Source organism: Gorilla gorilla, chromosome 2, assembly GCF_029281585.2.
Source record: "Gorilla gorilla gorilla isolate KB3781 chromosome 2, NHGRI_mGorGor1-v2.1_pri, whole genome shotgun sequence".
Taxonomy (NCBI): domain Eukaryota; kingdom Metazoa; phylum Chordata; class Mammalia; order Primates; family Hominidae; genus Gorilla; species Gorilla gorilla.
In genome coordinates, this window is record NC_086017.1 from 199,275,357 (window position 1) to 199,301,580 (window position 26,224).

The 26,224-nt window shown below is 43.7% G+C and overlaps 1 protein-coding gene across 14 annotated transcripts in view; it reads left to right on the plus strand.

The window, feature by feature from the left end:
* LPP (LIM domain containing preferred translocation partner in lipoma) overlaps positions 1–26,224 on the plus strand; it is a 741,548-nt gene that overhangs the window by 38,358 nt on the left and 676,966 nt on the right. For 5 of the 14 annotated variants that reach the window (XM_063704451.1, XM_055381172.2, XM_063704455.1 and 2 more), the window contains exon 2: positions 18,747–18,865. The exons of 6 other annotated variants lie outside the window; for them this stretch is intronic. The gene's annotated coding sequence lies outside the window, so the exon portion shown is untranslated. Of the gene's footprint in view, positions 1–2,104; positions 2,220–18,746; positions 18,866–23,207; positions 23,379–26,224 lie in introns of those variants that run through there. 3 more of the 14 variants (XM_055381169.2, XM_063704456.1, XM_055381175.2) reach the window with 2 other exon arrangements.

A 26,224-nucleotide genomic window follows, 5' to 3' on the forward strand; every position in this document is an offset into this window, starting at 1 on the left:
TCCCAGGCTGGTCTCAAACTCCTGAGCTCAAGTGAGCCTCCTACCTTGGCCTCCCAAAGTGCTGGCATTACAGGCATGAGCTACCGCACTAGGCCCATAAGGAACAGTTTCTGAGATGTGCGAGAGTGATAGGCAGGCCAGGGCCCTCTCTCAGGATATAATTGGGGCCACGCTGTGGTTTCTGATATTTGAGGAATTTGGAATTCTGATTTATGTTTGCCTAAGACACCTCATTCTCTGGAATACAAATTCCACATCTATAAAATGATAGGGTTGTATCTGATGGCCTGGGCTTTGTAAACCCTTCTGTTCTGAGTTCCATAACTCTATGATTCTGGGTTCTGTCCCAAGTCCAAGATGATTTGAAAAGAAGCAAAAAAAAAAGACCTTGCTGAATCAGTACCAGCATCACCTGCTTCAGTCTGGCTGGGAAGTAGGTCAGAACTTGGCAGACATGAGAATGTGGTTGGCTCCAACTGTGAGCTCTGCCAGGGTCCTTTGTAGACACCTGCCTTAGAAAGGGTCTGTGAAAGAGGGGGGTGCTGACACTCGGAGGTGGGCAAGGGTTTATTTTTGGCTGTAGATGCTGCAAGCAAAGAGGGGTGATTGATAAGAGGAGGTATTGGGGGACAGGGAATGAAAGACTGAAAGAAGGAGAGGAGCAGGCACGTATTGGGTGCATAACTTGTGTGGAGAAATGGCCAATATTTTTTTTACTCCTCCCACACACACTGTAACGTAGGTGGTAGGTGTCATTCTGTGGATTTTTTTTTTTTTTTTTGAGATGAAGTCTCACTCTGTCACCCAGGCTGGAGTGCAGTGGCATGATCTCGGCTCACTGTAACCTCCGCCTCCTGGGTTCAAGCAATTCTTCCTGCCTCAGCATCCCGAGTAGCTGGGATTATAGGCATGGGCCACCATGCCTGGCTAATTTTTGTATTTTTTTAGTAGAGACGGGGTTTCACCGTGTTGATCAGGCTGGTCTTGAACTCCTGACCTCATGTGATCCGCCCGCCTCGGCCTCCCAAAGTGCTGGGATTACAGGCCTGAGCCACCGTGCCTGGCCCATTCTTTGGATTTTAATTATGAGGAGATTGAGGCTTGGAGATGTTTAGGTACCTGTCCAGCTAGGCTGCTGGTAAGTAAGGGAGAAGGAGTCAATGTGGGGTCTGACTCCACGTCGCCTCTTCCTTTCACGCTCTAACTGTGCCATGCTCTGTTCTAGGCACTGGGGATATAGTGATGAAGGAGGCAGGCAAAGTCCATGGTCTCATACGTGCTTGCATTCTAGGAGGCAAGACAGACAACAAAGTAAACAGGTGCATATTTCAGAGGGTGACAAGCGCTAAGCAGCAGAGTATGACAGCAGTAGAAGGCAGGAGTGACAGGGTTGCATGTTGTGTTTTTACATCCTAGTCCATAAGATTGTGCACTGAGATGAGCTGATCTGAGGAAACCAACAGCTCTAGAGTAAGATTCTTGAGGTTAGAATTTAGCCCCGGCCATAATGTGAACCAACTGTGAAAGTTGAGCAAGTCACCTCCCCATCATTGTTAAAATGAAGGAAAATAATCCCTGTTCTTCTTATTTCACTGGATGCTGAAAGAAGATGAAGTGAATAAGTTTGATGTGCCACCATTTTTAAAACCCCGGTTGGGGCCAGGCGTGGTGGCTCACGCCTGTAATCCCAGCACTTTGGGGGGCCGAGGCAGGTGGATCACGGGGTCAGAGATTTGAGACCAGCCTGGCCAACATGATGAATCCCCATCTCTACTAAAAATACAAAAATTAGCTGGGAGTGGTATTGCATGCCTGTAATCCCAGCCACTTGAGAGGCTGAGATGTGAGAATCACTTGAACCCAGGAGGCCAAGGTTGCAGTGAGCTGAGATCGCGCCACTGCACTCTAGCCTGGGCGACAGAGCAAGACTTTGTCTCAAAACAGAAACAAAAACATAAACAAAAAACCCAGTTGGTTTTAAAAATACAAGGAGCTGTTTTTAACAGTTTGGTTAACTTTTAAAGGATACCTTCTTATATTTATTTGCTACGCTTTGTGTGCTTGGAGGAAACAACTGTTTCTTTGGTTATTTCCTTATTCTTAGAATGAAGACCCCCTTTGCCATCTTCAGGAGAGTTTGGATTTGATTTGTGGGCATCAGAGGACCATTAAAAGTGTGGAGCCGAGAGCTGGCCTTTAGGTTTTGCCACTGGAAGTGGGTGAGGATGGAATGGAGGGGCAGCAGCCAGTGGTCAGAGAGATGGCTTGGGTAACTGTAGAAACTGGAATCAAATTCAGTCTGACCCCACAGTTTGATTCAACACAGCAGTCAGGTCAGCCAGTGAGCAAACACTCACTGAAGGTCCACTGTGAGCCAGGTGGTGGCTGAGGAGGGGAGGCATAGGAGACATTGAATCAACTCAGCCATTGCTACGAGCTCACTGTAGCCGAGTGTTCTGGATGCTGGGGAGTCATGTGCTTCTGGACCTCAAGGAGCATCTTTTCCAGTAGTTAATATCTGTTCTGTTCCCAAAAGCATATAAATCAGTGTTGATTTTAGTAGGCAAGTTATCCATGCAGACAGAGAGACGATATTTAAATATGTATAACACTGTATTGAAAGAACTCTAGGTCTGCCAGAGGGGAACTTTAGTTGCTGGATCTTGGGGAGGTTCAAGGGTTCCTAGTGGGGGACTGGGAAAATTGGGATGGTGTTAGGACAACTAGGAGCCTCAAAACATAAACTATTTGGCAATGAGTAAGGGAATATTTAAATATTTTAGCAACCTGTGTTGCTATATCTCTGTGTACTGATGAATGTCAGTTTCTCGTGTGGTTATACCACTATCTTATAGCATCTTCAATGTAGTACTTGATGTGCACACAAGGCACAGAGGAGGTAGCGATTAGAAAGGCTTCATGGGGTTGGTGATGCTTGAGTTGGGTTTTGTAAGATGAATAGGAGTTTGGTAAAGAACTTTCTAGGAAGAAGAGAGATCATGGGCAAGAACACCAGTGTGTGAAACAGCACAGGACTTGACTGGACAGTTGAGGGGTTCAGGTCTAAGGGATTTTGTGCTCAGGTAATTGTGAGCACAGTTGTCCCATTAACAGCAGGGAAGAAAGGAGAAAGAGCAGCACATCCATTTAATCTCTCCCACAGGGTAGAGGAAATATCAAGATGAGACCATTTTTATTTTTATTTTAAATAATAGCTATCACATGCCAGGTGTTAGACAGTTAGCAAACATTGTTTCTAATCTGACAGTAACTCCATGAAGTAGGAATTTTCATTCTTCACTCATTCTACAGGTTAAGAAATCAAGAACTCAGCATATTTAAGTGACTTGCACAAAGTCACACAATGGCAAGAACAGGGTTTGATCTCAGTCTCATCTGACTACAAAGTCTGAACGTTCCGCTTTTCCACTGTGTGGCCTCTCTCTCCTGGGAATTTGCAGTGAGTGACATCCATGAGAAACAGGGCCCTTTTCTTGCCTAGAAATGTAACTTGTGACAAAAACTGGAGGTATCCGTATCCTCTTCTGCAGAACGAGGACAAGAGTTCTTGCTCCAGGCGTCGGCAGTGCTCCGGAAAGACGAGGCCTCAGATGTACTGATTTCCAGCACCTTCAGCAAGACCATTCTCAGGGAGATGTTTCTCTCCGTCTTTCCTTGCTGCCCCTGAGACTTTGACTTGACTTTTTACTCCTGTGAAACAACCTCCTGATGGTGATAGAAAGAATAGGCTGACCACATGGACATTTTGTGTTTATGGTGTTGTGACAGGGCTTTCTTAGAGTAAATCAATAACATGTTCCTGGTTGAGATTTGGCCTGTCCTATAACTTGACTTTAGGGAGAGAATGTGCTGATTATGCCGAAGATAGCGTGTTGGTTTGTGTGTCTTTCATGTTTATTACTGTACGAGAAAAAGTTGGCGTTCTGGTACCTCCCCTCCCTCAACCGTTACAACAAGGAAAACAAAATCCACTGAGAGGCAGCATAGCATGGCGATGAAGAACATGGACTGTGAGCTAGATTGCCTAGATTCAGTTCCCAGCTCTGTCGCTGTCTAGATCTGTGTCTGTGTCTCAGTTTCCTTATCTGTAAAATAGGAATGATGATAATTGTAGCTACTGTACAAGGTTATTGGAAAGGTTAAATGAGTTCATATTTCTAAAGTATGTAAAAAATTGCCTGGCATACAACAAGTGCCATGTAAGTGTTTGTTAAGTGATGACAACAACAAAATTTTATAAACTTGCCCTGCTTTCCACTGTTCCTTACAGGACATGATATTTGCACAAGTCTGACCTCTGTTGTGTGTGGTCAGGCACTGAAGGGTGACATGTTCACATGTGTGGTCTGGTGGACACTAGTTTTGATGACTGCTTTGCCATAAGAACTTCGCTGGCTATGGGAAAATGTGTGGTTGAGAAATAGCAAGTAGAAGGTTCTTTTTTTTTTTCTGCTAGTAGGATAGAGTTTGGGTTAAATGGCATTTGCAGCTGAGTTTATCTATTTTTAAATTTTTCCTGGAGTTACACTGTGCAGCCTATGCATCAATGGTTTTATCTGGCTCGGTTAGTCAGTGGATAGTTTTTAATTTGACTTAAAAAATTGGGGGTCACATAAAGGGAACCAGCAAAAGATTTGGATTCTGATGAACAAGGTTTAAGGCTCAGCTCTGCCACTGACATGCTGTGTTACATGGGCAAGTCCCCACTCACCATCTTTGGTCCTTTATGTACTCTTCTGGTTCTCATTGTTTCTTCCCTGATAAAATCAGGGTGCTGAATGGTCAGATGAGTTCCCTATTCTCTGTTGGTGAGTGGCCCTCATTCCTGGTCAGTTAGCCATGGGCTATTGAGGGAAGATTTTTTATGAAGTGTATTGATGGTAAATTTAGACAGCAAAAGAATCCAATTGATCATCTTAATTTTTTCCTCTGTACTTCGTAATTGTGCCGATAAGAAGTCCTCATTTCAGCTTTACACCTTTTCTAATTTCCCAGATATTTCTGTGTATCACCAGAAAGCAGAATGGATCCAAATAGTTATTACCACTCAGCTCTTAGAAGTTGTTTGGGCTGGAGAAATGTTTTCATTATTAGGACACTTTCTGGGTCCTCTCTCTAGAGAGGCAACTGAGCCTCAACCATACCATCTCTCAGGCTCACTCCGTCCTGCCCAATCTGTTTACATCTCTACTTTGTAGGCAAGCTCTATCCAGTTCTACTAACCTCAGTGCGATGACTCAGGGAAAACCTAGTTTCTTTTTCCTAGGAAAATCAGGTTGACCACAACCTCTGTAGTTCTTGAGGGAAGAAGGGAAGTATAATGATGTTGGAAGTCAAAATATTGACATTAAGATAGCCAAGTGGAGTTTTATTATGTATGTATGCATGTAGACATGATTGAAATTTATATTACAAGCTCATATGACATACATTTATAATAGAGAGGTACCTGTGGATTCTACCTTACTTTTGTTAGTGTTTTCACTGTTTCATGTGAGTTTTACAATGAACCTGTGAGATTTGCAGAGTTAAGAGTTATATACCTGTCTATGGTAGAAAACACAGGTTCATTCAGAGGAGTAAAGTGGCTTGCTTGAGATCTGTGTGAGTGGTAGTCTTCTGACTAGTGTTTCACAGAGTTGTTTTGACCTAAGAAAGTTAAAGGCTGGGCCAGACGCGGTGGCTCATGCCTGTAATCCCAGCACTTTGGGAGGCCGAGGTGGGCGGATCACCTGAGATCAGGAGTTCAAGACCAGCCTGGCCAACATGGTGAAACCTCGTCTCTACTAAAAATACAAAAATTAGCTGGGCGTCGTGGCTTGTGGCTATAATCCCAGCTACTCAGGAGGCTTAGGCAGGAGAATTGCTTGAACCTGGGAGGTGGAGGTTGCAATAAGCTGAGATTGCGCCATTGCACTCCAGCCTGGGCGACAAGAGCGAGACTCTGTCAAAAAAAAAGAAAGAAAAAAGAAAGAGGCTGACGAAATTTGTGATTTTTGAAGTAACAGAGGAAATTTAGAAGGAATGAAACTTACACCATTAATATTAAGTTATGCCAAGGATCTACTTAACCCAAGACCAGAAACTTAAAGTACTGGATAGTTGATAAAGAGAACGAAGCTGTAGAGTTTACTGAATTTCTCAATGAAGTGGCAAGCATCTATCCATCCTTCCATTCATTTTGTCATATTATTAGAAAAAAATACACAGCATGCCAGCTACCATGTTGAGCCTTGATTCATCAAAGTTAAATTAGAATGACATATGGCAGTTTAGCATTTAAAATGTGGCTAGTTCGAACTGAGACGTGCCGTTGAGTATAACACACCAGATTTCAAAGGCTTAGTATAAAAAGTAATGTAAAATATCTTATTAATAAATTATATGATGTTCATTACTTCTTGGAATGATAATATTTTGGATATATTGGGTTAAATGAAAATGAACTTCTCCTATGATTTCTTGCTTTTGAAAAATGTGGCTGCAGGAAATTAACAATTTCATATGTGGCTTGCATCTTATTCCTTTTGGACGGCACTATTCTAGCTTGTGTCTAGTAGAGGAAGTAAGATTTATACGGACATGCTTTTCTGAAAGCGTGCCATCTCGCTTCTTTACTCCTCTGCCTTTATATTTGTCTCTACTGCCTCACCTTCTTTTGGCTTCTTAACCCATTCTGGTCTGATGGAAGTTGTTCTTGTCCGGGTCTAGGGGGCTCAGATGCATTCCTTTTTAGCAGTGCTCTTATTTGGCATTGGTGGTGCTGTTTCTGTTGACCACTCCCAGTGTCTCTGGATGTTTTGTTATTCCTTTACCTCCCTAGCCTCTCCTTGGGGTTTCTTTGCGGGCTCTTGCTCTCTCTTGTATCCCATAAATACAAGCATTGCAGAGCTTTGTCTCATGACTGCTAGGTGTTTATCTCCAGTTTGGAACTCCCGAACTTCAGGCCCACATTCCTACATGCCTTTTGGACACTCCAGTTGGAAATCCCAAAGTTGCATGGGGCTCACCGTGTCTTTTGGCATTGTTAGCTTGGTGAGTGACATCGCCCAATCCTGGAAACTGGGACTCATTCCGGATGGCTCTCTCTGTCCCTCACTCTTGCCTCTGACTGTCCTCAGTCTTACAGAGTCAACCACAGTAACACGTCCTGCCCACTTCCCTCCTCCCTCTACCTTTGGAGCCTGTCCTCCATTCAGGCCCTCAGCATCTCTCTCCTGGAGTGCTTCAGCAGTCTCAGCTGGCCTTCTTTTTCTATTCTTACCCTCATCCATCCTATTCTCTCTTTTCTTCCTGAGTGATATTCCAAAAATGCAAATCTGTTCATGCTATGTCCCTGTTTTTAAAATCCTTCAATGCTTTCCTCATTCAGGGCAAATTAAGAATCCTTTGCATGAATTAAGGGACAGGAATGGAAAGAGGCAGGAAGTGATTTGACCCCTGCCTCTTTCTGTCCTCATCTCACTAATGTCCAAGATGATCTTATGCTCTAGGAATATACCTGGGATTCTCTGTAGCTCCCGTGACCTCACACATAGTGTTCCCTTGTCTGAAACACCACTGCCCGCTCTATCAGTCCTTTCAAGATTTTGCTCTGATACCACCTCTGCCTGGAATACTCCTCTGACTGCTGTTGTCTCTGCTTCCTCCATTTTAGGCCATTTGTTGAACTGGGCTGCATTTCCTTGAGAGCAAGGGTAATTCTTTTCATTTCTGTATCTTCAAATCAAAAATAGGTGTGCAAGTGATATTTGTTGAGCAAATAAATGCCAAATAATAAATTGTATAGATAAGACATTGTGGGAGTTGAGATAAAAATTCTAGCCAGGAAGGGATGGGAGCATGGAGGGTTCAAGGAATGGTGACATTTAAGATTGGCCTTCAATTTGGGTAGTATTGAGTGGGACAGTGCAGAGGAGACCCCTATAGTCATGGTTATTGTGCCATGTTCTGCAGGACTGAAGGATATTGAATAGGCCCATTCCCTGCTCAATACCATCACCACCAGAGTAGAATAAGGACGGAAATCTCAGGAGTCCCTTTGGGCTAGTGTCTATCATTTTCTCCTGAGCTGGGTTATATAACTCGGCAGAGCTTTATTTCCCCAGTACACAGCTGGCATGGCAGGCAGGCACTCCGATCCTTGCTTGTGAGCTGCCTTGGAGGAAGCGAGTACAGAATGGTTGCCTGCGTTTTCATCTTTACTTCTCCTTCACAGCCGCCTTTCTGTATAGCATAGAGGTGACCTCAGCACCAGAGACAGGAAAGAACACAATGAGTCATCTCAGGCCCTAATGAGGTGCATGAGGGACCCTACTTAAGAGTGAGGGTCAGGTGAGGTCGTGCTATGCCTGGGGTGAGTTTTGCCTCGGGGCTCCAGGCGGCACTGGAGCAGAGCTGAGCTAATTTTACCCACAGGAGCTGACTGTGCTGAAGGGCAGGGCTTATGACATTGGCCTTATCATCCTGTGATACCCAAAAAGCTCCCAAGGTGCAACCCCGTTATGTCTGGGCTGTTTTCCCCTGTTCTAGTTAAATACATTTTTCCATTAGGCGTGCATATCGAAAAGCAGGATGCCGAGGTGCAAAGAGCTTTGGATTTGGGTGGAAGGCCACGGAGTTGGATTTGGATCTCGCCCCTACCTTTGACCTTGCACAAGTTACGTAATTCGAGTCTCAGTTTCCTCATTTGTAAAACCTCATTCGTATACCTGTGTCCTAAGATTGCTTCTAGGTTTACACACTTGGTGAAACGTAGCAAGTGATTGCTATGTGCCAGTCACTGTTCCAGCTGCTTTATTCATATTGTTTCACTTAATCCTCTAAAGAAACCTATGAGGATGGTGTTATTGTTATCCCTGTTTATAAATAGGGAAACAAATGCACAAGGAGCTTAGATAAGTTGCCCCAGGCCACCAGCCAGTGACAGAGCTGAATTCAGGCCAGTGGCTCCAGGCACCACACTCCTAAACAATATACCTTATTGTTTTGAAATGATAGAAACTTTCCTTGCTATATAGCACAGGCTTAATGTTTTCTAACTACCTGCTGTGTATAAGGGCCTGGGCGTGATGCTGGGTAAGAGAGCAGCATAGCTGTTGTGCTGTTCTGTAGACTTGAATCACATTTGTAGATGGAAGCCCTTGGTCAGCTGAAGGGTATGGTGGATAGACTTTGGTATCTGACATCGTAGGCACTGGGTGGAGTGCTCCTCACACGACCTCTCATCTCATCCTCATAACTTCTTCAATAGTCAGGCACTGGCATGCCCATTTTACAGATGAGGTAATAGAGAGGTAGCATCACCTCCTCACATTTACTCGGTAGACAGAGCGACTGGGGCTGTTGGGTCCCATGTTTATGTTGATTCATTTGCATTCCCCATGAACTGTGCAGTGTCTCAGAGCTATTATTGTTGCAGAACTCACCCCTGCCCTTCTGCCCACCACTGACAACCCTAGAGAAACTGGTGTCCGTGAAAAACGTGGGTCACCAGATGAGAAAGTCACATCTGCATGGTCAGAGCAGGCACCAGGTGAAGGTAAAAGAAAGGGCTGGGCTTTGTTCCAATTGTTTATTACTGTGTAGCAAATTACCCCCAAACTCAGTGGTATACAACAATCGTTTAGTATGCTCATGGATTATGTGGATCAGGAACTTGGACAGAGCAAAGGGGGAATGACGCTTCTGTGCTCCACAATGCCTGGGACCTCAGCTGGAAGACTCGAAGGCTGGGTGCTAGAGGTATATGGTTGCTCACTCACTCACATGACATCTGAGACGTTAACCAGGCCTGTTGGTCAGAATATCTACATGTGGTCTTTCCATGTGGCCTGGACTTCCTCACAGCCTGGTGGCTGCTTCCAAAGGGCAAGCCTTGAGAGGAAGGGAGAGAGGGAGAAAGAGAGCGAGTGAGCATTAGCAGGTGCAGGAAGAAGCTGTAGATGCATCATCTCGCTATACTTTATTGGTCGGAGTAGTCCCCAACTCGCTTAGATTCAAGGGGAGAGGCAATAGACTTTACATCTTGGTGGGGTGGCCGAGTTCTGGAAGAGCATGTGGGACGGAAAATTTGCTGGAGCCTTTGTTGGAAAATACAACGGAGGCTCCTTTTGGCCAAAAAGGAGGAACAGACGTCTCTGTGGAGATGCACGGAGGTAGAGCCACCGGGTATGCAGCAGGCGCACCTGTATGGTGCTGAGTATTCACTGGCAAATCAGGAAAACAAAAGTCAAGCCAGGAATCCTTAGGAAAGGATCAGTAGTTAGGCTATAACCATGCTCCATCGTATATGAATTAGCGTTTATATTGTCCATAAACTAGTTTGTGTAACTCTGATTTGCTGATTACATCGACTGCTTATGTAACCCTGGAGTTCTAGGTCTATTTTGGAATTTTTTTTTTTTCTGTGAGATGGGGTTTTCCTGTTGCCTAGGCTGGAGTTCAATGGCGTGATCTTGGCTCACTGCAACCTCCCCCTCCCAGGTTCAAGACATTCTCCTGCCTCAGCCTCCCGAGTAGCTGGGACTATAGGTGCACACCACCACCATGCCCAGCTGATTTTTGTATTTTTAGTAGAGACGGGGTTTCACCATGTTGGCCAGGCTGGTCCCGAACTCCTGACCTCAGGTGATCCTCCCAAAGTGCTGGGATTACAGGCGTGAGCCACCGCGCCTGGCCGTATTTGGCTTCTTATACTAAAGTGAGATATTTTTTGTTCCTTCACAGAGGCAAGAGAGGAGCTTTTAGGTATAGACAGACATAGGTCTCAGCCAAATAAATAATGAGTGATCGGTTAATTTATCTATTTTTTTTTTCCCTCCTGCATTTAACAAAGTTCAGGCAAGACATTCTGTATAATTTAACAGGAAAGAGATGTTAACAAAATTATTGAAAAGACTGATGTGGGATGCAGACTACATCTGGAGCTACTGGGTTTAAGATTTTTTTTTTTTTTTTTTTTTTTTTTTCTGAGACGGAGTTTCACTCTTGTTGCCCAGGCTGGAGTGCAATGGTGCAATCGCAGCTCACCGCAACCTCTGCCTCCCAGGTTCAAGAGATTCTCCTGTCTCAGCCTCCCGAGTAACTGTGATTACAGGCACATGCCACCATGCCCCACTAATTTTTGAATTTTTAGTGGAGACGGGGTTTCATCATATTGGTCAGGCTGGTTAGCCACAATCCAGGGATAAGGAAGATGTGATTAGGAAGCCACCGCTGAGGCCTCAGAAACTTTTCTCAACATCTTAATAGTTAGTGGTGGGGCACTTGATTGGCATATGGAGTGTCCTTTTGCCCTTCATGATTCCCTGGTATTGCTTGCCAGTAGAAATAGTAGCAGGAAGATTCAGCTTCACTTCTACCTTCCAGATCATACACAAGGAAATCTTACTGGCGGAACCTAATTTACTAGCTTTGAGGAAGTATGGGGAATGTAATTTTTAAGTCGGCTTCTGTGATGCAGAAAGGCACTCTAGCTGGTGGAAACAGTCTGATTGAGCCAGCCAAGAGAATATATCTACCCCCAACTTATCCATTTAAAATCCCCAGGAGTTATTATTCTGAAATACTTAATATTTATAATTAATTATAACACTGTAATATAATTACACTATGAAATTATGTTTAATATTTGTTTATTTATGTAAAATATATAAACTTAATATAATTAATACCCCGAAAAAACAGGCCAGTTGCCCACGTTCAGTTTCTGAACTGAGTTCTTATTTTTGACGACAGCAGTTGATTTGCAATTTTCCAGTTCAGTTTAATCTCCTCCTGGGAGTCATACCCTAGGACAGTTGTCTTGTTTACAAAATTTGTTCACAAACATTTATTAAACACTTACTATGGACCTGTCCCTGAGCTGGGTTTGGCAATGTGGGGAGAGAGAAGTCAAGGATTCTTCCATTGGGAGCCAATACTGAGAAGGAGAATAAATCAGGCACACAGTTAGAACAGGGCAAGGAAGATGTTGATCAATGCCCTACATAGCAGGCTCAGCAAATCCAGGGAAGAGAGATTATTCTGACTGGGCTGAGAAGTAGAGAGTTTTACATAGTCTGTGATCTGGTGATTCTCTTTTGGGGGTAGTACCATCTCATTATGGGGCATTTAAAAATGTGATGGCTGCCAGGTGTGGTGGCTCATGCCTGTAATTCCAGCACTCTGGGCGGCTAAGGCGGGCGGATCACTTGAGGTCAGGAGTTCGAGACCAGCCTGGCCAACATGGCAAAACCCCATCTCTACTAAAAATACAAAAATTAGCCGGGAGTGGTGGCACATGCCTGTAATCCCAGCTATTCGGGAGGCTGAGGCAGGAGAGTGGCCTGAACCCAAGAAGTGGAAGTTGCAGTGAGGTGAGATCATACCACTGCACTCCAGCCTGGGTGACAGAGTGAGATTCCATCTCAATAAGACAAAATAACAGCATAATGGGGTGTCTTCTGTTGTCCCAATGACTGGAGATCAGGCTGCCATTGGCATTTAGTGGTTGGGGCCAGGGAAGTTAGACGTCCTTTAATACATGAAGACACCACAGATAAAAAACTGTCTTTCTCCAAAGGGTCATCTCATTCCTGTTGAAGACTACGAGTGTGCTTGATGATGTGTAGGACGTGGATATTTGGTGTTGGGAGTGGAAGGATAGCAGGTCAAACAGAGGGGACAAGGTGAGCCAAGAGTTTAGTTTAAATAAAGCAAAGAATGTATGTTGAGTGGCAATGGGAGAAAGTTTATGGTGGCAATAGAAGGTTCGGTCCCGGTTATGGAGAAACTAGAGCTACTAGATAAAGCACTTGGACTTCCCCTGTTGCCATTGGGAAGCCATTTCAGATATTGGAGCAGGTCATTGAGAGCAGAAACGTAGCCTCGTCTTGGCACCATGCACCATGTAAACATCAGTAATGCTTTTTGAATGAATGAATGCCTCAAACTGTAGTTTACAGGCGTTAGACTAGTGGGTACCTGAGTTTTCCAGATTTAGGATCCTGTGATTCTGGGAGGGCCCTGGCAGCCAGCATTTGGACTTTTAGAGAATACATGGAAAGGGCACAGTGGCCTGCCACACAGATACTGTCTCCACATTGTGGTCAGGCAGCAGCAGTACTTGCTGACACCGAAGAGAGATGTGAAAAAGAGAGATTCTTGCATGGACTCCTGTGTGAGGCCCATAAGCCATGAGGCATGTAGGGAGCAGACTGTGTCGTCTGCATCAGTGCTCTTGCATCTTGAGCTTTTAAAAAATTGCCATTCAAACCAGCAATTTGCTGACAAGTTTCACGCGCTATGACCATGACTGCAGTTGATCCTGGGGAGTGGCTTGCTTGTCTGCCTGGGGATGGCAGCCGCGTGTGTTCCCTGTGCTGTCCTGCAGGGTTGTGGTGGCTTTCTGATATTCAGGTTGGTCCCTTTTCCTTCTTTTTGGATGGGCTTTCGAGGTTGGGAGAGGAAGCTCAGGGATGGAACTGACTAAACATATGTGAGATGTTTCCTTGTTTGCTGCTCATGAAGGTTTCATTTCTGAAGTCTTTTCTTGGGAGGGAAAAGGATGTGTGGATATATGAGGTGACTCTAGAACCCTCATTTTATGGATGAAGAAACTGTGATTCACAGAGGGAGAGTGATTTGTCCAGTGTCATGTGGGGAGCTGGCCGGGGAGCCAGACCTCCTGTACCTGTTATTGCAGGGTTTATTTTATATATATTTGCTGGCAAAAAGAAGGAAAGAGAAACAATTTATATATTTTTTATTTATATTAAAAATATTTATTATAATTATATAATAATTAAATTATAATAAATTATTTATAATATAAATATAAAATGTATATTATATTATAATTATATATAATTATATTGTAATTAAATTATATATAATTTTATATATTATATATTATATATAATTATATTGCAATTAAATTATATATAATTTTATATATTATATATTGTATAATATATAATTATATTATAATTAAATTATAATACAGCATATTGTAATACAGTATATTTTATATTAATGTAGTATAGTAAAATATATAATATATAATTTCATTATAATAAAATATAATAAAAATATTTAAAAATGTATTTTATATTTACATATATATTTAAATATATACGTATATTTAAATATACGTATATATTTAAATATATATACATATCAAATATGTATATATATATTTTCTCTTTTTTGTAGAGAGAAGATCTCGCTATGTTGCCCAGGCTGGTCTCGAACTCCTAGGCTCAAGCAATCCTTCTGCCTTGGCCTCCCAGAGTGCTGGGATTACAGGCATGAGCCCCTGGCCTTATAGCAGGGTTTAAATTACACCCACTTTGGGGGAAGAGAGAGTGATGTGCACAGGCTTTGGTGCCAAAGGCTTGCACATGGTTACTGGCTCAGCCACTTACTATAAAATTTGTAAAATAGGCACCATGGACACATCTGATATTAAGCATTTAAAAAGAGGAGCTGTGTGAAAAGTTTTGTTGACTACAAAGAGCTACAGACATCTTCCTTTTTATCTTGATGTGGATGTTTATGCACTGGGAATTGGTGGGGCCATCTTTAGAGAAGGGGTGGGCCAGTGAAGACACTACTGACCATACCCCAATCAGAAAACACTCCCAAGGGGCTCACTTCCCCACTGTGCAGTAAAGAGGTTTTGCACTGAGATTTGGAGGTACAGCACAAGGCGGGGAAAGCATGAGCCAAGTTTTGAGTCCTGTGGAATTGAGGGTGCACTCCTGCCTGGGGCCAGGGGTTCTTGTAGCAATATAAAGGGAGATGTGGCTAAAAACATAGATTGGGCTCATCCTGGAGGCCTTGAGGCTGGCCTGAGGGTGAGTGGAGGCTATCGTTTGTGTTGTTTAGAACACTGGTGAGGAGTCAACTGGGAAAATCTCAATGAAATGCATCTTTAGGATGTGCCGGGAATCTTGGCAGTAACTCAGGAGGGCAACAAGGAATCTTGCAATTGGAGTAGTGGGGGTGATTCTCAAGTTTTGGACACATTCTAAGTAACTTTTTGCAGTGCTTCAACTTTTTACTTGAGTTTATAATAACAATGGCAATATTTTTTATAGTTGTAGAGCTATATGAAATATTTCTACACCTGTTGGCTTCATTGTTCATACAATATCATAGTGAGGGGGAAGGTAGGATTGTTTTCGTTCCTGTTTTACAGACAAGGAAATTGAGGCTCAGAGAGCAGATGGGATTTCTCTGGCTGCTTGGCTGGTTGGTGTGGAAGTCAGGAGTGAGGATGCCAAGTTTCACACTTCTTCCTGTGCCAATGACCTGGAGGAGTGTTTTTCTCAAACTCACATTTCTTTATCCTCCACAGTCTTGGGTGTCACTCTTGGAAGTGTGAGATGGTCATGAGTTTCAAAGATTTCTGAGATAAGCTGTTAAGATTTTCAAAGATGAGCTATAGAGAATTTGGGACATAAAATGTGTTTCTTCCAGTAACTCTTGCTTGCTGTCATGTTGTTGGTTCAAATTGAACATGTTGATAAGTGCCAGGGAGGAAAGAAACGAGTTCCTGCTACTTATTGGGCACCTTTTTTGCCCTGAACTCAGTACTGCCTGCTTTTCCATTTGAGGATTTAGAAACATTTATGGATGGAGTGATTGTAATATTGTAGAATTCTGTCAACTAGTTTATTAGCTAATTCTCATAAAAGCCTTAGTAGGTAGATAAACAATATTATTTTCCATTTTACAGATGAGAAAACTGAGGTTTAGAGAGATGAAATAACTTGCTTATAACTTGCTTGAGAGAAGACAGGTCCTAAATAGATTGTAATCTTTTTTTTTTTTTTTTTTTTTTTTGGCAGAGTCTTGCTCTGTCATCCAGGCTGGAGTGCAGTGGTGCAATCTTGGCTCACTGCAACCTCCGCCCCACCAGGTTCAAGCGATTCTCCTGCTTCAGCCTCCCAAGTAGCTGGGATTACAGGTGCACACCACCACGCCCAGCTAATTTTTGTATTTTTAGTAGAGACGGGGTTTCACCATGTTGGCCAGGCTGGTCTTGAACTCCTGACCTCAAGTGATCTGCCTGCCTCGGCCTCCCAAAGTGCTGGGATTACAGGCCTGAGCCACTGCACCCAGCTGTAAGTAGAGTATAATCTAAATCTTCTAATTTGAGACTTCTTTCTTCCTTGCTGCACCCCTTCTACACCATGTGTTGCCTGTCCCACTGGTGAAAATGCAGAGCTGCTTGTTAAGGAGGTATATGTCAGACCTTGGAATTTACTGGAATCAGACCTGGAAGGTACTATGAAGAGCTCAGAAGGCTGGTGGTTTTCAAGCTGTTCTCTTCTGAGCCTGAGAGACTCCAGGAGTCATCTTGAGGGATATAGCACGGAGGGAGGTGAAAAGTGGTGGGAAGTGGAGGAAGGAAGGGGACCGCTAGAGCCAACCTGAGCCGCTCTGCTTTTTCCTATTTTGTAAGCTAAGCATTGTCAAAGCATCCATTTAAAGGAAAAGTTCTGCTGCTACATATAAAAGTTAAAAAACCACTGTGTCTACCCTTCCTTTTGCTAACACTGAGAAGCAGAGTGGTTCAGCACAAGGGGACACAAAGTGGCTTAGCACGAGTCACGAGATGTGATGGGTCTGAGACCTCTCAGCCTAGAGCTCCCTTACCCCTGGGCCACTTTGTTAGACACACCTCCTTTAATTCAAATCCCCGTTTCAGTGGGACATGGCTTTTTCATTTTTTCAAGGAAAGGTTTAATCTGTCCGGATCCCTGTGAAGAGCTTGGCTCTTGGCGCACCTGCTGGAGGTTCAAGGTCCTGCAACCACCTTCAGGATGTCCCGAGCACAAGGTCTTTGACCTGCATTTTGCAACCTGGTTGTGTCTCTCCTTTGGACTCTGGGAGCCTTGCTGAGATTGGTACAATATCTGTGCTAAAAAGGTTTGAAATTATAGCTAGTATTGTGTTAGCTTCCTGGTCCAACCTTCACAGACATTGTTTGACTAAATATATGTAACTCTTGAGTGTTCACTGTGTACACCGGCTCACAAGAAAGGCAAGGTTCCTGATCCCAAGGATCTAATGGAGAGACAGAAACAAATATAAACTTTTGTCAACTATTTCAGAGACAGTTATTTTTGTTATACAAGATTGTTATGCATGCTAGTTATGTGGAGAGGATTTCATCTCTTAGAAATGAGACGGGGAGAATCTGGGTGATGAGGAAGAAGACCGGAACTGGGGAGTACAGTCTAGAATTGCAAGGGGTTGAGTTTGCAATGTGAAGCAGTTAGTTTTGGACTGTTGCACTTACTGTTTCTGAGATTTGAGCATCTGACTTTTCCTTTAAGCTTTTGTTTTCTCATTTGTAATATGGGAGTGAGAGTGCCTAGTTCACAGGGTCATTGCTGGGGTTAAATGAGATAATGTATGTAACCTGCTTAGTATAATACCTAGCACAGAGTAAACACTCATAAATTTTAGTTGTTATCATTGTTATGATTTGGCAGCGAGGAGACAAAAGAGCCTATTTTCTTAAACTCATCAATGGTGTAATCAGAGCTTTGCATCTCAAAGTAAAGGAACACTCTGCTTTTATTATTTACTTATTTATTTTTCACTCTGCTTTTAGACATAGAATTCAATTGCCTTAGCCTACAACAAACTGGCTTCAATCTACCTTTCTGAGTTAACTTCTGTTTATTTCTATCCATCTGCCCACTTCTCTCACTAGTGACCTACACATTTTCTTTTTCTTTTTTTTCTTTTCTTTTTTTTTTTTTTTTCTTGAGGTGGAGTCTTGCCCTGTTGCCCAGGCTTGACTGCAGTGGCATAATCTTAGCTGACTGCAACCTCTTCCTGCCAGGTTCGAGCCATTCTCCTGCCTCAGCCCCCTGAATAGCTGGGATTACAGGCACACACCACCACGCCTGGTTACTTTTTGTATTTTTAGTAGAGATGGGGTTTCACCAGGTTGGCCATGCTGGTCTTGAACTCCTGACCTCAGGTGATCCGCCTGCCTCGGCCTCCCAAAGTGCTGGGATTACAGGTGTGAGCCACCGTGCCCCGCCCACATTTTCTAAGCTTGATTTTAACTTGCTGGTCTTTGTCATATCTTCTCAGTCATTGCTGGGGTTCAAATCTTTCTTTTCTTTTTCTTCTGATTTTTTTTTTTTTTTTTTTTTTGAAGATGGGAATCTCACTATGTTTCCCAGGCTGGTCTTGAACTCCTGGGCTCAAGTAATACTGCCTTGGCCTCCTGAGTAGCTGGGACCATAGACATATGCCACTGTGTCTGGCTTAAATATTTCCTTCTGTTGGAATGCCCTTTGCTCCTTCATCTGTGCCCCCCTGCTCCATCCTCTTTTAATTCCTAGCCCAAAAGTCTAACCCACCCATTGGGGGGGATTCTGCAGAACTCATAGAGTTTACAACATCTTGTCCTTCAATTGCAGTCAGTCTCTGTCTTGAACCGGATTTGTGAGCTCCTTGAAGTTGTTTGTATCTCACAGCTCTTTGCTGTAACATCCCTGGGGATTCAAGCACACACACAAAGTAGATGCTCACACATCTATGCAATAAATTACTTTAGTGTCTTTCTCAAATGATCAGCACAGGAAGCAAATGATAAAATGCAAACCAGAAAACAGTCCTCACTGGGCTCTGTGCTTGTCAGCCTTGGGAATGGATTTCTGGCAAAGATCCGGCCCCTCTACAAATGACAGAGATGACTTGGCTCTTTTCAGGAATTGAAGAGAATCCTGACAAGTGGCATGTTGGGAAAGGCCTGAAGGAAGCCAGACCAGCTTGCTCTCAGAGCTCCTTGGGTCCCCTGCGGCCCCCAGGTGATCTTCAACAAGACCTGGTATGTAAATGAGCCTCATCTCCTGGCTCAGCCTGCTGCCCACTGCTTAGGGATGCTAGAATTCCAGGGTAAGCTTCTGTGAGCCGGGCTGGGAGGTTTAGTGGGTTGGAGATTACTAGCTTTTTGGTATCTGCAGCTTGAAATACCTTGTGCCCTTGATTAATTCATGCTTGGGAGCATCCTCAGTGCTCTCTGGAAAATAGCTCCTTACTGTATGTTTATTTCCCCACGGGCTTATTTCAGAGAGACTGGAGCCTGTGTTTCTAACAGCTTCTCCAAGGAAAACATTGCAGGCCACGTTTCCGGAACTGAGAATCTCAGGGGGTCTTTGAAACGTCCATCTCTATTACCTCCTTTTGGCCCAGCATTTGCTTTTAGCTGAAAAGGGAGATTTTGTCTTGAGCCTTCCTGTAGACATATGTGACTTGGAGTTTGAAAATCTAACAGCTGCTGCTGAGCTTTGAACTGCAAGAGTGAGCAGCATATAGACATAACCCCGTAGAACATCAAATCATTTTCCTTTAATTCCCAGAGCCTTAATGTTTCTTTGTCTTGCGAATGACCTCACTGCTTTTTGTATTTGTAATGGAATGCACAGTCATTTGTAAGTAATCACACAAGAATCCCTTACACTTTTATAATGCCTTACCCTTTTCCATAGGGCTTTCACTCTCATTATCTCATATGATCCTTATAACTGCTCTGAGATATAAGCAGAGCGCCTATTTTAATCTCCAATTTTCAGGTGTAGAAACTGAGGTTCAGAATAAAGTTAGCCAGAGTTAAAACACTTAGTATGTAGCAGAATTGGAAAGGGAGTCTACAGAATTGGAACTGGAGTCTCCTAAACCAGTGTTTCTTTTGCTTCTTATTGCTGGTGTGACCTTGGAAATATACTTAACCTCTCTGAACCTCAGTCTTCCTATCACTAAATTGGGTATAATACTACCTCCTGGGATAGTTGTTGGAAGGGATTCAATGAGACTGGGAAATCATTTAATAAAAGGTAAAACACACTAATAATGGGAGGCATCATTGTACTTACTACATGGGCCTTGAAGGCAAACAGTGCCATCAGAACTGTGAAAGAAAATAACATTTTTTCTCTCTTTTTAGAAAGACACAGGTTCAGAATGGTGTTGTCAGGGATCACAAGCTCCCAGCCCCGTGATTAGCAAATTGACCCTGCTGCCCTGTCTGCTGGCTGCTTTCTTATTCTGAGAATTGTGTTGACAAGACCCTCTTTTCCTACAGAGCTCTCTCTTAATGTTGCTTGGAATAGCCTTGTGTCCTGGAGACAGTTTTAGGTCTGGCAGGATCTGAGAACAGGAGTGGGGATCTTGGAATGGGATCTGCATCCCTGAGCTTCATCCACAAAGGGTGGGAATGTGGCTTGGGCTGTGGGGTGGAGGTAGATGAACAGCTGGACTTGCAGGTCTATCTTCTGTTGTTTCTCAATAAAGTAGACAAGTCCATCTGATGGGTGTTTAGTAGGGTATGACTTGTGAGTCCACAAGGCCAGCAGTATATATGCTGAATGGACTGCTTAGCAGTAACACACTGGAAAAATCCAAAAAGAATGGATTTCAAGTTGGCAAAAAATGCATTAGAAGTCAGCAGTGTGATGTGGTCAGGAGAACAACCAGAGTGACTGTGGGATGAGGTCTTGGATAGCTTTGTTTCTATATACAGTCAGCCCTCTGTATCCATGGTTTCTGCATCCATGGATTCAACCAACCAAGGCTCGAAAATATTAAAAAAAAAAAAAATCCAACCATAAAAAAATACAAACAGAAAAACCAATATAATATAACAACTGTTCACATAGCATTTGCATTCTTAGGTATTATAAGTAATCTAGAGATGCTTTAAAGTATACAGGAGATACTACATCATTTTATATAAAAGACTTGAGCATCTCTGGATTTCGGTATCTCAGGGGTCCTGGAACCAATTCCCCATGGATACTGAGGGAACGAGTGTACATATTCACCTACAAAAATTCCAAAGCAATGAGACAGACATAGGTTGAAACAGGGTCCTGAGAGGCAGAACATGAAGCAAGGGATGGAAGGCCGGGGAGGAGGCAGATTTCAGTCCCGTGTAAGGAAGAACTTTCTGATGGAAAGATGGAATTTGCAATGGCAGGAGATAATGATCTTTGCTTCACTGGAGACCTCAGGAATACCAATGGGGCAGGCACTGGGCCTAATGGCCTTTATGGCCACTTCTAATTTTGAGATCACAGAGCTAGGAGGATGAGAGGCACACATATATTGAAGGAACTGAAGGGTCTCTCTCTATGTGGATGTGGAAACTGATCTCCAAATGTTTGCAAGATGGAGGGTACGTTTAAAATATTTCATTCTGGTTTTCATATTGATCTCTGTGGCTCTCCCCTTGGTCTTTGGTTTTTAAAGCTTAAGACCATTCCCAGAAGCTCTTTTCCATGGAGTAATCTCCTTTCTTTGCTGGAATGCTCCTGTTGGGATGCAGGAAGGGACTCTGAGCTCCTGACAGAATGAAGACCACCCCTTTTTGCTCTCCAGACCTAATTTTGACGTCCCACTCCCACCGCTGAGGAGGGTTGCAATGGCAAGATCTCTGTCCTGAATTCTGGTTCTGGCATGCGGTGGAAGGCCCTCTGATTCTGTTTCCTTACCTATTTTAATAGTAACTTATATTTGTGTTCCTTCATTAAATGTACAATAAATAATAAATGTTTGCTTACGGCATGCTTGTTAAGTATAAAACAAATAATCAAAATGAATGTGTAATGACCCTTTGGATAGACCAAGTAGAAGCTGCTTTTAGAGCACATGACTGGACCATTTCTAGATATCTGCCTAATTTGTAAATGAAAAATATGTAAGCTACACAAGGAGCACTGACTCGTCTAAAATCTTAACGACTGACTGATTTGGGCTTGGGGTTTGGGGCTTGGGTCCCTTCATGCCCTGATCAGAGCTGTTTGTAGCTTGAAGACTTCCTGGGGGTGAGAACAAGCAACCTTTTGGTGCAGTCCAAAGCCAGGAAATGGGTGACGATTTTGAAAAAGGACTCATCTGACCTCCAGAAAGCCTTTACAACCAACAGTAGAACGAGATCACTAAGAAACAGAACCACCGGGAAGCCAAGATGTGGTACTTGGATTCCCATCTCGGAGCACCTCCTATATCCCGACACTCCATTTCCCCTAGTGTCTGATCTCTCTTTCTCCTCCTTTAATTCAGTCTGGAGTCATTTTAGATCAGATTCATTCCTGATTGGCTTCACTGCTCCAACTTAGTCATCACAGAACCTTAGGGTTGGAATCCATGTTACAAGTTAAACTGAGCAATTCACCCTCACTTTTCCTGACAACAGTGTTCTCCTGAGAGTCTGGTTTTATTCTGAGTCTTCCAGCCCGGTGTCTGTGCCCATGAAGGACTCATGCCAAATTACATTCTCAGGAGGACTCCCAGACCAAGAGACTCTGGGCTTGGGCGTGAGAGACTTGGGGCTTTTCTTTTTCTTTTTTTTTTGAGAAGAAGTTTCACTCTTATTGCCCAGGCTGAGATGGAGTTTCACTCTTATTGCCCAGGCTGGAGTGCAATGGCACAGTCATGGCTCACTGCAACCTCCGCCTCCCGGGTTCCAGTGATACTCCTGCCTCAGCCTCCCAAGTAGCTGGGATTACAGGCACACACCACCATGCCTGGCTAATTTTTGTATTTTTAGTAGAGACCGGTTTTCACCATGTTGGCCAGGCTGGTCTTGAACTCCTGACCTCAGGTGATCCTCCCGCCTTGGTCTCCCAAAGTGCTGGGATTACAGGTGTGAGCCACTGCGCCGGGCTGAGAGGAGTTGTTTTGAGACTCACCTGCCATCATAGGAACCTTAGCCTAAATTCTTGCGACCTTTTCAGGTGCATCTCCCAAAATATCTCCCCTCCACCAAATTAATGATTTATTTCATAAATTTAGTTGCATTCTGGATGGTCTCATTCTTAAGATGAGCTTAAAGCCTTTCAGACCAGTCACTTCCTTGTTTGGGGTGGAGGAGGTTTTTTCCTGGAATAGGACAGTGTATATGGAAGGGTTGAGAATCCACTTCTTTAGCGGTTAATAATTTACTCCGAGTAAGGAATTCTGTCTTAAAGTGGGGCATGTTCTTCAAGTGCCAGAGAAGAGAGAAGGGTGATTTTTCTGACATCCTCCAGCCTGCTTCTCCATATTTGGAAATGTTTACCCACTAGACTGATCTATTGGAAGAGAGGGAGGTGACTCAGGGTTTAGGAGAAGCAGGATTTGAATTCTTGTTTCCAGAAACAAAGTCGTCCCCCCACCCTGCCCCCACCCTTCCCCCTTCATTCCTCTGCCCCTTGTTCTGGAAGCTGAGGCGAGAATGTCTCAGTTCTGTTCCCTTCAGGCTTCGAGACCACCGCCTTGCTGTGTCCCGTAGTGGACTGAGGGCCTGCAAGAGGGAGTGAGGGCTAGTGGAGGGCCAGCTGCCTGTGGGGGCTGGACATCGCGTGAGTACATCATTACTGCCATTTCTGCTCACAGACCTGGGGCTTACAGCCTGTGGGCTGGCTCACTTGCATGGTGATGGGACACGTTGCTGGGAGTGCTGGTCACTTTTATTTGGGGGTGTGGACAGCTGCTTTCCCAGGGGAGTACTTCTTACAGTGGGATTTCAAGACAAGATCGGCCTGAAGAAAAATTATATTTGTATATTTTTTAAAAAGTAGGTATTTCCTCTCATCTGAGGCCTAACTTGAGTTGGGTAGAAAGACAATTTGGGAGTGCTGTTGTCTGATTATTAATAAAGGCTAAAGCAACAAGCTGGAAGGGATGTCGGGATGTCTGTGGACATGTAGGGAGGGGTAGTTTTAGCTTGAAAACAGTTATGGTGGGATTTAAGAGTATGCAAAATGTTGATGTGTAGCATTTGCACAGCATCCACAGTCTGGAATACCTTATGTGCAGGTCACTGTGTAGATTTGATGAGTTGTCAGAGTTGGAAGAGTCCTGCAGAGTTTTCAGCACATCTATCTAATTTCACAGTGTGAGATAATGGGCAGCAGAGACCCAGGCCCTGAAGACAGATGGCTCATTATGTGGGATTAGAACCCAGATCTTCTCTCTCAGTTCATTCTCCTTCCCCTAGACTTAAGCTGCCCCCTCTATTGCAAGATGAGGAAATTGGGAGATGTTAGAACTGTCCATACTTACTAATCTAGTTGGTGGGAAATTGAGGACTAGAACCTACTTCTAGTTCAGACCTCTTCCCATTAGGATATATGGGCTCAGTTGCCTGGATTTGTTGTTTTTGTATGAGGCTCTTTTCTTTTCTTTTTGTTCTTTGATTTTTACTTACCTTTCCCTTCTTTTGTTCATGTGAATGTTGTATGAATGCAACCTTCTGCTCTCCTTTGCTCCCTATATCTTTCTCTTTCACGAAAGGGGATGATCACTTGTCCAAAAGGCAGAATGAATAGTGTGGAACTTCCTTTCTATCCATGGAAGTGAAAATTATGCAATTTTCCCTGAGAGAAATTTAGCAAGGCTTCCCATCTGAGCCTCTACCACTATTCTTGAAGCTGTAAGAATTCTGGAATATTATGCCCATTCAAAGGTGAGTCCTGATTCTGATTAGATTTTAAACACACACACACACACACACACACACACACACACTTTTTAAGCCTACCAAAGCAGGATAGAGACCCAGAAGACACCGACCTATTACGTCACCTCAGACGTTTCACAGCCATCAGGAGTAACTCTTTGTAGTCAGCTCAGTTTCAGATCAACTTTTTTTTTTTCTTTCTTTCTTTTTTAGACAGAGTCTTGCTCTGTCGCCCAGGCTGGCTGGAGTGCAATGGCGCGATCTCCGCTCACTGCAACCTCCGCCTCCTGGGTTCAAGCGATTCTCCTGCCTCAGCCTCCCGAGTAACTGGGATTACAGGCATGCACCACCAGGCCCGGCTAATTTTTGTATTTTTAGTAGAGACAGGGTTTCACTATGTTGGCCAGGCTGGTCTCAAACTCCTGACCTCAGGTGATCTGCCTGCCTTGGCCTCCCAAAGTGCTGGGATTACAGGCATGAGCTGCTGCACCTGGCCTTGGATCAACTTGACGGCCTTATTTTCCAGTGCAGGGAAGATGGTAGAAATATGTTTTGGGGAAGCATTTTATTACCAGTGGCATTAGGTGGCAGATATAATAGAGCAGAGGAAGTGCTCTGAGACCTATGTTTGTTCTGGCCAGTTTTAAAGAGAGGGGAAGCAACTCTCTAATCTGCTTTGAAGCAAGTGGGAGGAGGGAAGTTGCACAGGACTCCCAGGAACCTGTACATAATCTGTCTCCTCCTGTGACCAGCTGAGGCTGGGTGGTGACTGTAAGCCCTGTTCATGAGACAGGAGGAGAGAGCCTTGAAGAAAGAAAGCCTGGGGTGTTTTTCTGTGGTGCTGAGGGACAGGGACAGTAAGAGGTTGGAGTTAATAATACCAGTATGAATACTAATACTCTGAATAAGGACAGCTGACATGCATTGGTTGCTTAATGGGTGCCAAGCACAGGGCTAAACACTTTACCTAAATTATTGAGACACTATAGCTGCCTTTGAGTAGGAACTATTTTTTAAAATATTATTTTTAATTTTGGTGTAATACATATAAAATTTGCCATCTTGATGGTTTTTAAGAGTACAGTTCAAGCCTGGGCATGGTGGCTCATGCTTGTAATCCCAGCACTTTGAGAGTCCGAGGTGGGCAGATCACTTGAGCCCAGGAATTCAAGACCAGCTTGGCCAACGTGGTGAATCCCCACCTCTACTGAAAATACAAACATTAGCTGGGCCTGGTTGCGTGCACCTGTGGTCCCAGCTACTCAGAAGGTGGGGATGGGAGGATTGCTTGAATCCAGGGAGTGGAGGTTGCAGTGAGCTGAGATCGCCCCACTGCACTTTAACCTGGGTGACAGATCGAGACCCTGTCTCAGAAAAAGAAACAACAAAGAGTACAGTTCAGCAGTGTTAAATACATTCATATTGCTGTGTAATCAGTCTCCAGGCCTGTTTCATCTTGCAATCTGAAACTTTGTACCTATAAGCAACAGCTACCCATTTTCCTCTCCTCCAGCCCCTGGCATCCTCCATTCTACTTTCTTTCTCTATGAATGTGACTACTCTAGGTTCCGTATCTAAGTGGAATCATACTGTATTTGTCTTTTTGTGACTGGCTTATTTCACTAAGCATAGTGTCCTTAAGGTTCATCCATGTTGTAGCATGGGTCAGAATTTCTCCTTTTTAAGGCTGAATAATATTCTGTGGTAATGAATATACCACATTTTGTCTATCCATTTAGGTACTAT